Genomic DNA, 13,376 nt, shown 5'->3' with positions numbered 1-13,376 from the left:
GGCAGGTGATCCGGTGCAAGCAGCCAAGAGGACGCTCAAAGTTGGGCGTCCAGTATTTAAAACCTCTGACCCCTCCTTCAAAATTGGCAACAAGCAATTCTCCCCAGTGACCCGATTAACCAATTCACTGCCTGGGTCCCTCCGCAAATCCGCCCAGCAACAATGGGGTGGCTTGTATCCCCCACCACAACACGTGCTCTATGCTAGGGAGAACACATTTTACACTATGGCCTCTGCTTTAAAATCTCTAATGAAGGAGAGTCTGCCACACTCGGAGGCAGTCTGTTCTTCTGCTGAACAGCGCATAACATCAGGAAGTCCTCCCTAAAGCCTAGAATGAAATCTGTTTTCTTGTAATTTAAACTCTCCTGCCCTCTGGAACAACAGAAAACAAATCTGCTCCCAACGCCAGTGTGACACTGCTTCAGATGTCTGGAGATATGGCTCTCAAATCACCACTTAATCATTTCGTCTCCAAGTTAAACATAGCCAGCTCCTTCAACCTTTCCTCCTAGGACTTGGTCTCCAGGTCTCTCGCCTTCTTTGCTGCCTCCCCTGTTCCAGTTTGTCAACTCAAGTACCTAACTACTCAAACATAAGGCTAAGGCTGCGTTCAGATGGCACTTTGTTTCCCTGACGTTTTCTTACCTGATAACTCCTGCATTTTATGCGATAGTTCCCATGACATAAAAGTCACTTGTGGAAATCTAGTGGAAGTTTAGTGTTCATTTCCATATTAATTGTTTCCAGAAAGAAAGAAAAAATAAACTTGCAACCCTGTAACCTCAAAACATCGCAGGAGTTTTGCGCTGTAATTTCACGTGATGAAATTTTAGGTGGTATTCTGACATACAGTTCATTTCCGCCATTTAAAATTTAGGGTGAGAAGGCAGTAGCAGAACGGGAACTGTAGTGTGAAAGGAACACTGGAAACTGGGACAGAAGCATTATACACAGTAAAACTAACACAATAAACCCAACACCTGAATGTAGCCTAAAGCACTCCCATTCAAACTCTGAGGCAAAATTTAATGTCTAAAATCTGAATTGAAATGTCATATTCAGAGAGAGTCTAGTAGTTTAATTCTGTGTTTTTCAGCTGCATTAATGTACATTTTTTAATTAATGTCATCAAGTGTAACTGTCAACTGTTATAAAATGTTTTAACCATCTGTTGACTGTTAATAAAGTAAGAAAGAGTGCAGGGCAAAAGAGACAGGGCCTTTTCAGTGATGGTCCCATGACTTTGGAATGCCCTCTCTAGATTGGTATAGACATTGATGATTTTTCAATGGACCTTGAGGACTTTTATTATTCCAAACTGATTTTCATTGGTGTTATTTTACTACACTTCTGCTGTGGTCTTATATTGTACCATTTTTGCTGTCTGCTTTTACACTTGTTTTATTATGGTCTGCTGATACTCTTTTAATCTGCTACTGTGGCGATATTTTTAGATGCGCTGTTGAGTTTTATATTATTTTTGCTATTGTTTTCTTATTCGTAATGTTACAGATATGTTTGAGAGCTTCCTTGAGGGAGTCAAAACCTTGAAAGGCAGCCTATAAATATCGATGGTAGTAGCAATTATAGTAAACAATATTGTAAATAATAACGATGACAATACATGCTGTTGACTAGCGATGACTTGCATGGGGAAATATGATACAGTCCTTCAAGCTAAGATTTTTGCAGGGCAATGGAGTAAGTTCATATTTATATCTTGGGCTAAAATGGCTGTGTTCCTTAGACTGTAGTGATGACCTGCCTATGTCAATAAACCAACACAGAGCAAACGGCAAATAGAATTGTCATGTGCTCCCCACTTCCCTGAACTGTGAGTCATTCCAGGGGCAGCACTGAAGCTTTTGTGGGAGGTTAGCAGCCGCATCCAACAATGTAGATTCTTGGTAGTGAAGGGGTTAAGACCACAGAGCTGTGTTGCTGATAGGCAGACCCACACCACAGAAATGTATTTGATAGAGGGGCCTCTGTGTAATGTCATTTCCCTTCCTGTCCAGTGGGGGAAGGAACATATAGTATTTCCTGTTCCTTTCTCTTCCTCCTTTTCTCTTTGGCCAGCAGTGGGAGTAGACGTATATCCAATTGCTACAGCACAGGCATATGCATAGCTGTCAACGTTTCGCCTTTTTAAAGGGAAATTCCCTTTTTTCGAATAGGATTCCTTGCAAGAAAAGGGAAAAGTTGACAGCTATGGGCATATGCATGAGCTTTCTTATACAGTTGTACCTCAGAAGTCGAACGGAATCCGTTCTGGAAGTCCATTTGACTTCCAAAACATTTGGAAACCAAAGCACGACTTCTGATTGGCTGCAGGAAGCTCCTGCAGCCAATCAGAAACTGTGGAAGCCCCATTGGAGGTTCAGCTTCCAAAAGTAGTTCGCAAACCAGAACAATCACTTCTGGGTTTGTGGAGTTTGGGAGCCAAAATGTTCGAGAACTAAGCTGTTCAAAAACTAAGGTACGACTGTACTGTAAATATAACTATTTTGCCTGTGTTTATTTGACTGCCGTTGTTGGGGAGAACAAGTGCTAGACCAGGGGTCAGCAACCCGCGGCTCCGGAGCCGCATGTGGCTCTTTTACACCTTTGCCGCTGTTCTGGGGCAGATACTAGCGAGGGGAGGAGGCGCATTGTGCGCCCCGACACTTCCCACTGTGGCGGGCGCTGTACTGGCTGTGACATCGCATGGGGCGGTGCGTGCGTTAGTCATGCACCGTCCCGACATCACCTTCCTTCCCGCCCGCCCGCTACATTGTAAGGGGCATGTACGCTGGTCACTGCATTGAAAGGGGGCATGTACGCTGGTCACTGTTTTGAAGGGGAGTGAAGAACACACACACACAAAAAGGTAACTTGTTAATTTAACGTTTATTTCTATGAGGAGGAGTAATTCTGAGGGGTCAAACAAAGAAATAATAAAAAAGTGACAAAAAAGTTATTTTTATAATGACGAGTTTTGCGGCTCCCAGTTTTTTACTCTTCGGAAACGGGTCCAAGTGGCTAATTTTGTCTTAAAGGTTGCAGACCCCTGGTCTAGGGTATGAATGAGTAAGTAAATCATATTTTAAACTTACTTCTTGGTCTGTTGTCTGTTTCTTTGTTAAGCAGTCAGAAAAGGGGGGAACCAGCTTGCTTTGCAGCTGGACATAAAAGATGCTTCACAGCCTCATCCCCGTGCTTCCAGTTTTTCTGCTAAAGGCAGAAAAAAATTAACAAATTTAATAAATAAAATTAAAATAATTAGGCCCATGGGCTGCAGAGGTCTTCCAACTGTAGCAGCAGCCCACCCAGCCCATTGTATCCCCACCAAGTGTCTATGGTTTCAAAGCAACCTCAGCTGCCTTGTCGCATGCTTTCTGATGAAAATCTCAGCATGGTAATGAATGATCTCCTCCACTTGTTCCTCATGTTGCAGGGCCAAATCCAGAATAGAAATCTGAGCACTCGCGTCATTCAGTCATACTAGTAACACAAAAACACTTCTACTGTGGTGAGCCAGCAGAAGGATTGTGAAGGGTGTTAGAAAAGGGTCCCCACCCACTCTTAAATGCATCCTGCCAGCTATTGATATAAGCAGCAAACAGGCATGTGTCAAGACACAGGAGGAGTCTTCTAGCAATCCCGTAGGATGCTTCATAAGACAATAAGGGCTTGAACAACTTGGGGCATCTTTGCTGGTCTCTGACACTCCCCTTCTGGATTTAGGCAGAACAACCAAGGGAACATGCGCGTGGGGATAGTTTGTAAGCAAGCACCATATGCAACACTGAAGAAGAGAAGAAGAAGAGTTTAGATTTGATATCCCGCTTTATCACTACCCGAAGGAGTCTCAAAGCGGCTAACATTCTCCTTTCCCTTCCTCCCCCACAACAAACACTCTGTGAGGTGAGTGGGGCTGAGAGACTTCAGAGAAGTGTGACTGGCCCAAGGTCACCCAGCAGCTGCATGTGGAGGAGAAGAGAATCGAACCCGGTTCACCAGATTACGAGTCTACCGCTCTTAACCATTACACCATACTGGCTCTCTGAGCATCGTTGCTGATCCCTGGACATCAACCTTCACTTCCAATTTCCCAGCTTTGTGGAGCTCGAGCCAACATGAGATAATCTCAACTCTGATCTCAAAATGGAAAGGTGAAAAAAACACCCAACAACTCAATAAGTACACACGGGCAGACAGACACTCCTGCAAAACAGAAAATAACTGAGACAGACGTCCAGGCAGTACCCATTCCAACCAACTACAGCTGAAAACTCTCATCTCAGTTTGCATTTCTTAGTACAGAAAATATTGATCTTTCCTATTCTGATTAGTTCAGGACTCTTCTGGAATATGTCTTTCTTTGTGAAAGAAGCAAGCAGAGAGACGTGATGTTTTGGTTATTTCTGCTGGGAAGCTGAGCACAGCTGGTTCTGTTATCTTTCTGTCAAGGTCGTGCTGACCAGGAGGAGTCTGGGTCTCACACACTTATTTACTTACCGTATTTTTCGCTCTATAAGACGCACCAGACCACAAGACTTTTTGGAGAAGGAAAACAAGAAAAAAAATATTCTGAATCTCAGACACCAGAACAGCAAGAGGGATCGCTGCGCAGTGAAACCATCAATCCCTCTTGCTGTTCTGGCTTCTGGGATAGCTTTTTAGGAGGGAAAAAGTGAGTCTTATAGAGCAAAAAATACGGTACTTACTTTCTCTTTCTATCTCCTTTGTTCTGGTATTCTCTTCTGTATGCTTAGTTTAGTCTTATTATAAGTTCTTGTAAGTTTTATTGTAAGTGCTGCAACTGGATTTTTATGGTCTGTGCCAATCCTGACTATTCTGGATTCATGACCATTATGCTTACCGTTTTTTTCGCTCTATAAGACGCACCAGAACACAAGACGCACCTAGTTTTTGGAGGAGGAAAACAAGAAAAAAATATATTCTGAATCTCAGAAGCCAGAACAGCAAGAGGGGTCGCTGCGCAGTGAAACCATCAATCCCTCTTGCTCTTCTGGCTTCTGGGATAGCTGCGCAGCCTGCATTCACTCCATAAGACGCACACACATTTCCCCTTACTTTTTAGGAGGGAAAAAGTGAGTCATAGAGCAAAAAATACGGCATTTTGCCTTCAGTATTAGTAAAGCTCTGCTGGATGAAGTACAATTGCCTCTGGTCTATTTATTTTTTTAAAAATTCTGCTACGTGTTTAAGTTTTTTCCTGCTCCCCCTTCCATGCACGGCACTCCCTGTCTTGTAGCAGACAGTGAGTTTGGTGTGACTGAGTTTGCCTGACCTCCTTACTGCTGAGTCGCCAGGAGGGAGAGGGGCGAGGTGGGAGGGGGGCTCCGCCAACACAGCTGCATTGTCGTGATCTCACTCCCCACCTCACCCCTCTCCTCCTGGTAAACAGAAGCTCCTCAGCCACCTGGAGGTCAGGTAAGCACAGTCATTCTCCCATGCCTTTGGCTACTGTCCTTGCCTCCTTGAATTGCAGCCAACTTTCCCCTCTTCCTCTTTGCCCCCTTTCTTCAGCTGGAGGGGTGCCACCTCCTCCAAACTCCGATAGTTATCTTTCAGAGAGGTTCCTAAATGGGGAGGTTCCTGTTTCCTGCCAAGGAATTATCAGCCAGCCATACTGGACGATCAGCTCACAACCCATCTGAGAAAGGAATAGTCTGCCAATGGTTGTAACTGATACACGGCACTTTTCAAGTCAGTCTAAGCACTCAGTTGATAACTGCACACTTAATGACTTGCCGCTGAATAGGGCTGCCAATTCTGCACCTTCACAAGTGTGAGCTCAATGGAATGCGAAGGGAGAAAGGTTTGCTCAACGATTTCCCCCTCTGGCTGTTTTTCAGCTAAAAATTGCTTCCCTAGGTACTTTTCTCTCACTTGGAAAAACATGCACCCCTAGTAGTGGGGAGGGAAAGATTCATTCAACCGCATGTTTCATGTGAGTCCTGAAGTAATGAATGTGCCAATAATAATAATAATAATAATAATAATAATAATAATAATAATAATTTATTTATACCCCGCCCATCTGGCTGGGTTTCCCCAGCCACTCTGGTCGGCTTCCAACTGAATATTTTAAACAATACGGCATCAGACATTAAAAACTGCCCTAAACAGTTGTATTTTAAAAGTAAAATAGTTGTTTATTGCCTTGACATCTGATCGGAGGGCGTTCCACAGGGCAGGTGCCACTACCGAGAAGGCCCTCTGCCTGGTTCCCTGTAACCTCACTTCTCGCAGCGAGGGAACCGCCAGAAGGCCCTTGGCGCTGGACCTCAGTGTCTGGGCAGAACGATGGGGGTGGAGATGCTCCTTCAGGTATACAGGACCGAGATTGTTTAGGGCTTTAAAGGTCAGCACCAACACTTTGAATTGTGCTTGGAAACATACTGGGAGCCAATGTAGGTCTTTCAAGACCGGTGTTATGTGGTCTCGGCGGCCACTCCCAGTCACCAGTCTAGCTGCCGCATTCTGGATTAATTGGAGTTTCTGAGTCACCTTCACTATGTGAACTAGTGCCAAGTATTTCTCACTCAGATATCCAGAGAACAATTACTCAAAGCTTGTTCATTATAGGCAGCCCAAGACATGGTCAGCCTATCTCAGTCAACCATATTCTCCCCCTGCCTCTTTGAAGGATGGAAACACAGGGTTAATTAAACCCTTTGCTTTCAAAACGCTTGTGATCAAAATTATGAGCGCTATGCTTTTCCTAGTAGAGTCAATACTATGGAACACTCCCAGGAAGCAAACTCTGCTGGAGCTTATTTGAATAGATGAAGAACATGAGAGTAACTAGTTGCCGAGAGTAGATTAGAAAGCTGCTGTTGCCATGGATATGCCAGGATTCTCTTTACAAATTCCTTGCAGCTAAAGAGCACTACGTTATGCAGATACACCCAGGATCATGGGCTCTGTGCCTCCAGAGACCAGTTGCTGGGGAAGACGAGTGGGAAAAGGTTGCTGTGCTCAGGGCCAGAGGGCACTAAAAATACTATGGTGTCCCCTCCATAAAAACAACACTAAACCGTAAAACTTTTTTCAAAATGACACAAAATTTGATTTCCTTGTGTTAGTTTGATCTACATTAGTAGTGTTATAGGTTTGTGGGAGGCCCAGATTCCCCAAAATTCCTGGGTGCCGGACCCTCCCCATAATTCCTGGTTTTAGTAAAAGTTAGAACTAATCAAGGTTTGATTAAACTTTGCCAAACATGGAAACCCCCTGGATTTAGTTGTGCTAAAGAGCCAAGCTGGCTTGGCAGAGCTGGATGGATGGGCATTGTTGTTGTTGTTGTTTAGTCGTTTAGTCGTGTCCGACTCTTCGTGACCCCACGGACCAGAGCATGCCAGGCACTCCTGTCTTCCACTGCCTCCCGCAGTTTGGTCAAACTCATGCTGGTAACTTCCAGAACACTGTCCAACCATCTCATCCTCTGTCGTCCCCTTCTCCTTGTGCCCTCCATCTTTCCCAACATCAGGGTCTTTTCTTCTCATGAGGTGGCCAAAGTCTTGGAGCCTCAGCTTCAGGTCCTGTCCTTCCAGTGAGCACTCAGGGCTGATTTCCTTCAGAATGGATAGGTTTGATCTTCTTGCAGTCCATGGGACTCTCAACAGTAGACAAAGGCCCATCCAAGAAGCCATCAGGGATCAAAGGGGAGATGTGCCCCTTCTTTGATGGGTGCAAGTGGACAGAGGCGAATGCAAGGTCTAGGGCTTCAGCTTTGAACACCATAGGCTTGGGGAGGTCCTTGGAGTTGGTTGGCAGCGAGAAGGAGAAGAAGGGGCAGAAGTCCAAGTGATCTGGGGAGGACAAGCTGGAACAAAGAGACACAGAGCATGGCTTTTTGCTTTTGAATCCAGTGCTGCCCTTAAGGGGGAAGCCAGACCCTCATAGGATGTGAATGCTCTGCAATTCCTCCATCTAGGTTCAGGTTGTGTATATATGTGTAATATAATAAACCATTTGTAATAAACCAGATATCATAAAGACACCACAGTCTCTGCCATGCCTCATTTCCAACAGGAAACATGGACCCTGGGTAATCACCTACAGCCCCTGGAATCCCACACCTCTCAGAGACAGGGGTAGCCTAGGACTTGCCGATCAGAAGGTCGGCGGTTCGAATCCCCGCGAAGGGGTGAGCTCCTGTTGCTTGGTCCTTGCTCCTGCCAACCTAGCAGTTCGAAAGCACATCAAAGTGCAAGTAGGTAAATAGGTACCGCTCTGGCGGGAAGGTAAACGGCGTTTCTGTGCGCTGCTCTGGTTCGCCAGAAGTGGCTTAGTTATGCTGGCCACATGACCCGGAAGCTGTACGCCGGCTCCCTCAGCCAATAAAGCGAGATGAGCACCGCAACCCCAGAGTCGTCCGCAACAGGACCTAATGGTCAGGGGTCCCTTTACCTTTACCTTTTAAGGAACTTTCAATTGTGTAACGGGGTCCCTAAATGAAGGTGTTGGCGCAGGTTCCACAAATCTAGGTGGCTCAAGAGTTTGACAATGATGATGAAAATGACATATCATAAAGTCTGAGGAATGAAACATTTCTAAGAGACTGTAGTAAGAATGACCCGTGTGCCTGAAAGGTAATGAAGCAAGAAGAGATTTGCTAATCTGTGGTTTAAATGGGGCAAGAGCACAACTTCCATCATCATGCATGGAATACCCTGGGAAATAGGGAACTAAGTGCAACTTGGATAGTTTGACTAATGCACAAAATATTTGTGCTTGGTGTAGCATACATTGTTATCATTAATTTCATTTCTACGCTACTTTATATTTTAAAGGGGGAAAAAATCTCAAAACTGTTTACAACACATTAAGACATCAAAACAATCCAGAATAAAGTCAAGTAAAAATAGGCATTCAAAGCAACGTAATTAACATGAAACATTATCTTAAAGATTTTAAAATAAAACATTACGAAGGAATCAACGCAGCAAAGTTAACAGAAAAAAAACTTTAAACATTTCAAAACAAAACATTACTTAAGGAAGTCAAATATAAAATTCACATTTAAACTATCACAATTAAGAAGAGAATAAAATGCTGTTTTGAGCATGAAACGTATCTGCTGCTGTTGCTGCTAATCTAGCCAATGGTGGTTCATGGCGGATGGCAGCTGTGGAAGCTCAGGCTCAGTGACCTGGGTCTGCACTAATAGACAGCCAAGATGGTCTCTGGCTTCTTCAGCAACCTCCGTTTTTGTAGCTGGAATCAGTCAGGACCTTGCCTTCCCAGGCCAAGTGGGAAAAGACCTGCAAGGCAGGGAGCAGGTCTGCCAGGACCATAGCTGTCAACCGTCCCTTATTTGGCGGGAAAGTCCCTTATCCCAGCACCGTGTCCCGCTGCTGTCCCGGATTGATGATGTCCCTTAAATTTCCTGGGTTTCAAAGGAAGCAGCTCCTCTCCCTCCCTGCTGGCCAGGGAGGGGGGAGGCTCCAACTGTGTTTCTTGGCTGCCTGCCCCGCCCCCCTCTGGCCTCCTCTCACCAGCCTCGGCCCCCGGGAACCCCTCCCCGCCGGGACTGAGGAGCCTTGAGAGGAGAGCGAGGGCAACCATAGAGAAAGCAGTTCAGAGAGAGGAGGTGGAGGCGGAGGCGGAGGCACAGGCAGGTGTTCCAAGGGCTAACCATAGCGGGGGAAAGCGGAGCAAGGACCACAAGCACTTCTCCCGTAGATTTGTAGTGGAAGACTAGCATAGATGGTCTGATCTGCGGGTTTACTTTAGGCGCTATTCCCCCCCCCCCCAATCTTCCTCCCGCCCCGCCTGATGGAACTGAGAGCTGCAGATGGAGCACGAGAGAAAAGATACAGAACTGCAGCAGCATCTTCGTAGCTTGGACTTCGTTTTGCGTGAAAAGTGGCTGCTGCTTGTAGTTATTTAATTGCAGTGTTTCATCAGCTGGTGCCTTGAACAGCAACCTCTGGAAACGAAGGGCTAAAAACCAGCACCACTCTCCAAAATTATCTGGTCCCTTTTAACTTCGTATTCCAGCTGGTTGACTAAAATCCCTTATTTTGGCTGCTGATCCCTTATTTTCGAGGCTGCCGGTCCCTTATTTTCAAATCTGTAAGTTGACAGCTATGCCCAGGACTCATGGTCAAACTGGGAGAACAAATAGGTTGCCTTCCAAATCTATAGACTCCAACTCCCATAATTCCTTTTTTTGTATAATTTTTATTTTATTTTAAAAAGTACAAACATACAACAAAAAACAGTTCCAAATCCAAATATCAAGATTACCCTGAATCTCCTGACTTTCCCCCATCCCTTCCACGGGTTCTAGAGATATTATTTACAACTGCATATCAGTACTTTTCCAAATTTTTAATCCTTCTATATTATCCATATTTTTCATTACTTTACAAGTGTGATTAAAATCCTGCTAATGTTTTAACCTGCTTACAGCAAGTAAATTACAAACTTTTCCCATTCCTTATTAAAGTTCTTGTCTTCTTGATTTCTGAGCTTCCCAGTTAATTTTGTCATTTCAGTACAGTCCATCAACTTGGTTTGCCAGTCTTCTCTATTTGGGGCTATTTCTTCCATTTCTGGGCTAGTAGCATCCGTGCAGCTGTTGTCACATACATAAACAATCTTTTCTGGTCCTTTGGTATCTTGGTACCTATAATTCTTAGTGGGGGGGAAAATCCAACTTTTGGTTTTTTAACAAAAGTTTTTTAAAACATTTTTTCTATTCCATTATATATCATCTCCTAGAATTTTTTACTTTACACGTCCACCACATGTGATAAAAGGTACCATCTTTTTCTTTACATTTCCAGCAGATATTTGAACTTGTTCTGTACATTTTTGCTAATTTGCCTGTCTGCTGCTCTTTAGGGCTGGGGGGGGGGGGAATAAATTTTTCTTCTTCTTGATTTCTCCCTCTAAAAACTAGGTGCGCCTTATGGTCAGGTGCACCTTATGGAGCGAAAAATACGGTGATTTTCTTTCAGTGAACAACATGCCGTGAATTTCAGTTCTGTTTTTCACAGCTCCCATCATTCATGACCATTGGCCACGCTGGGAGTTATCTTCTGCAGCATCTGGAAAGCAACATTTTGGTTATGCCTGGACAGAGAATGCCAAGAAGGGCCATGTCAGAAGCAAGCGCAGTAGCTGATCAGGCACTTTGGTCGTGTCACATGCGAAGGCTGCTGAGTGGGGCAGAAGGGGGGGGGAACCTGATGATGACACACTTCAAATTCCCGAAGGACAGTCAAAACAGCTTGCTCTCTTCTGCCCAGGTGACTCTTGGACTGGGTCTCAGGGGGTTGGAGTACAAGGGTACATGAGATGGACATGAGAAGCTCTTTAAGAGAATCTTTTGAACCGCTGCGGTTGCATACAAGAATACTTGTGGCCAAGGGATGGAAAGATCACGAGGCTCCGAAAATAACAGATTGGCAAATCAAATTACAGGAATTGGTGGGAACGGCTCAATTGACTAGCAAACTCAGAGGAAACTCAAAGCAAAAATTTGCGGGGAAATGGGATGGTTATAGAAGATATGTTCAAAAATACAATAATAGCTTTGACTCCGTGCTAGCATTTGAGTGATAAAGGAACTAAAAGGAGGTGGACAACAATTAAGGATTTATTATGTTTTCAGAATGTATTGGAAAATTTGTATAGAAAGGTTTTGTGTACATTCGATTGCAAGATAAAATATATGCAAAGGGACTTGACAGGAAGTCAAAGTTGAAGAAAAGATTTTGTAAGATAAAAGGGAAAAAATATTTACTTTCATTGTTACCATTTTGTGCGTGTGTGTGTGTACATGTGTGTTTTTGTATGGAATGTTTGGGAGGAAATAAGACGGTAAATAACAAATTATATTGATGTATGTAATTTTTATCTCTCAATTATATTTAGTGGTAAAGATAAAGGGACCCCTGACCATTAGGTCCAGTCGTGGCCGACTCTGGGGTTGCGGCGCTCATCTCGCTTTACTGGCTGAGTGAGCCGGCGTACAGCTTCTGGGTCATGTGGCCAGCATGACTAAGCCGCTTCTGGCAAACCAGCACACAGAAACACCGTTTACCTTCCCGCCGGAGCGGTACCTATTTATCTACTTTAACGTGCTTTCGAAGTGCTAGGTTGGCAGGAGCACAACAGGAGCTCACCCCGTCGAGGGGATTCGAACCACTGACCTTCTGATCGGCAAGTCCTAGGCTCTGTGGTTTAACCCACATCGCCACCCGCGTCCCTTATTTAGTGGTAGTATGGTTGTAATGTTTTTTGTAACATAAAATCATTCAATAAAAATTATTTAATTTTTTAAAATTATTTAATTTTTTTTTAATTATTATTTTTTTTTAAAAAAGAGCATTTTTGGACAATCAACCCAGTTCCTCAGGATGGGCAAGCACTTCCTCACTGGAGGTATTTAAGCACAGGCTGGGATGCCATCTGTTGGGGCTGCTCTGCCCCAGGAGGTCTTGCATTGAGCCCCAGGGGTTTAAGCTAAGCCTCTGGAGCTGTGCAGGGAACTTCCAGAGTCCAGTAAGCCCAAGTTCTGTTTCGGTGGTGTTTTTTCATTTTTGAAAATCTCGTTGTTTGATGTGACATAAAAACATCTTGCAAACCTGCCATGCGTTTTACCCTGAGACTTGATTGATCTGATTCCCTTCCAATGAGCTCCGAAGGTGCAACGGCGACTTGGCGCTGTGCATTATTGTAATGAGCACTTTAAACTAAGCCTTTGCCATCTGCTGTGCTTCTCTGCAAAGAGGGTCTAATTTGCAGTTAAAAGAGGAAAAAGGGGAGAAACAAAGACGTCAACGTGCTCCTCCACACCGGCATATTTTTCCTAGCGTTTGTTGTATTATATCTAAAGTGTGAACAAAGAAAGAGTTGGGCGATTGCAAAAATAAATTAAAATAGTGTTTCATGCTCCTCACTTCACCAAAGTGGTAGAAAGTTTCAGGTGGTTAAATTCCTTTGTAAGGAGGAAATGCTGGAGAATTGTATATTTTCACATACAGTGGTACCTCGGGTTAAGTACTTAATTCGTTCCGGAGGTCCGTTCTTAACCTGAAACTGTTCTTAAGCTAAAGCACCACTTTAGCTAATGGGGCCTCCCACTGCCGCCGCACCGCTGGAGCATGATTTCTGTTCTTAACCTGAAGCAAAGTTCTTAACCTGAAGCACTATTTCTGGGTTAGCGGAGTGTGTAACCTGAAGCGTATGTAACCTGAAGCGTATGTAACCCAAGGTACCACTGTATACAAATGGAGCACTGCAGAACCACCTGTCTGGGAAGCAGCATCCAGTCTGAAAAGCTTGCAGGTGTTGTGAGATTTCTCTTCTGACTGCTACCGGCTATATTGTATTTAATTAAGGTG

This window comes from Podarcis muralis, chromosome 8, assembly GCF_964188315.1.
Source record: "Podarcis muralis chromosome 8, rPodMur119.hap1.1, whole genome shotgun sequence".
Taxonomy (NCBI): domain Eukaryota; kingdom Metazoa; phylum Chordata; class Lepidosauria; order Squamata; family Lacertidae; genus Podarcis; species Podarcis muralis.
The sequence above is the reverse complement of the archived record's forward strand: the minus strand, read 5'-3'. Positions refer to the sequence as shown.